The following is a 1947-nucleotide window of genomic DNA, read 5'->3' on the forward strand; positions in this document are numbered from 1 at the left end:
GGACACTGGCTTTTTATTTTCAGGATAATAAAACAGCCCTGCTCTTGGGGCCCAGCGCGTGAAGCCGCTCGTGCCCACCTTCGGGTTGTCGCTGCGCCCGGCCGCGGGGGAGGAGGTGATGTTCTCGCACGGCGCTTCTCACCGTGGCGGGAACGTGATGGGAACCTCTAGGTGCTGTGTCTGCAGCAAGTGCAGTGACACGCGGGCTGGGGGAACGCCCCTCCCGTGTCCCCGGGGCAGCCGCTCGGAGCACCGGTTGGGGACAGCGGAGGGAGCTGCTCTGTGCTTCTCTGACCCTCGGGTCCCATGTGCCGATGTGTGTTCAGAGCGGAGCTTCACTTGAGGACTTCAGTGCAGGGCTCGGGCCTCACAGACGTCCGCAGCCCGAGGGGCTGCGGCTGACGCTGTCCTGAGCAGAGGGTCCTGGGCCCACCGCGGGCTGACACAGTTCCAGCCCCACGAGGCCCACAGCCGCACTCGGTTGACCCCGCCGCAGGCTCCTGGGCCCGCTGACCCACGGCGGGACCCCGGGAGCTGTGCGGCCACTGGTGCACACGAGGAGGACTCTGGGTGCTCAGCCACCAGGTCACAGCAGGGGTGGCCGCACCTAGGACAAGTGTAGGCACTTTTTTCCTGCCAGAGTCTCTGTTCATGCCCCAGGGGTTCGCCTCAGTCAGGTCTCCGTGGCAGGGGTCCCCACAGGGGGCCGGGACCTTGGGCCTGTGTGCCCTGGCCCCAGCTGAGGGCTCCCCGGCCCCCACTCACCGCCCCAGCTGGCCTCATGTGGCCTGGAGGGGCCTGGCAGCCCCGGTCTGGTCAGCTGTGGGGCCGGGAAGGAGGGTCTGCTGGAGGCAGTGGGGCACACTTAGGGCTTAGGACTCTTCAGGAAGGCCGCGTCCTCAGGATTGGGGCACCGAGATTTAAACGACTTTTCCAGGCACAGCGTGCTGCTGGCATGTGCGCTGTCTGTAGGACCGAGCAGCCACAAGGAGACTGCGGGTCCAGGGGCCACCCGGGTCGCCGTGGGGCCCTTTCCAGAGCAAGGTTGCTGGCCTCCAGCACGTCTCCCTCTTCAGCTTTTCACACTCTAGGCCTCAGGCTGCTGTTCTCCGCTGGGGCCCTGAGTCCTGGTCGGCCGGCCCGGGCTCCTGAGTGATGGCCAGGCGCGCGTGCTCGGGGCCGCAGGCCCACAGCGTGCCGTGCTCTCGAGCCAGCGCTGATGCAGACGTCTCCATCCACGTGGCTGCAAACATGTTCCCAGGGCTCCAGCCGCAAGGCCCCGTCCAGACCCCAGCCACTCGAGGACGCTTTGGGCAGGCTGCTTCTAAGAAACCCCTCACGCGAGCCTCAGAAACCGTCCCCTTTCAGGGATTGAGTCCCGCTGCGTGTGGTCAAAGCACTGGGCGTCATTTGAAATTAAGACGCCCTCTCCTTCCACTTCGGACGGTGAGGCAGCAGCTGGGTTAGACCGCCTCCCCCGAGAACTGCCAGAGCCAGAGGAAGCGTCTCTGTAAGAAGCGCTTTGTGAAGATGTCAGAGCACCTCTGAGGCTTCGGGGACATGCCGGCCTTCTAGTGAGAAGAGGCTCTCACGAAGGGGGCCCCGCGTCCCCAGCCCTTCCCGTCCAGCCTCAGGCCAGGAGGCCAGACCCCGAGGCTTCCGGCGGGACCCAGGAGGGCAGTGAGGCAGCAGCCCTGAGACAGGAGGGAACGGGGCGGGACACAGCCGCTCAAGGACTGACAGCAGTTAACCCCAAAATGGCGGAAGACTCCCCTCCCAGTTGGCCCTGAGGATTAAGAGTTTTGGCTTCTAGCAGACCCTGGGCTTCGTCATACGCTCCTTGTAACAGCGGGGTAAGCGACATGCCCGCAGGCGCCATGACAGCCCCGAGGCTAACCACAGGAGGTCAGGGTGGGCGGCGGCCAGTTCCTGGGAACCCCAGCCCCT

This window comes from Camelus ferus, chromosome 12 (genome assembly GCF_009834535.1).
Source record: "Camelus ferus isolate YT-003-E chromosome 12, BCGSAC_Cfer_1.0, whole genome shotgun sequence".
NCBI classification, from domain to species: domain Eukaryota; kingdom Metazoa; phylum Chordata; class Mammalia; order Artiodactyla; family Camelidae; genus Camelus; species Camelus ferus.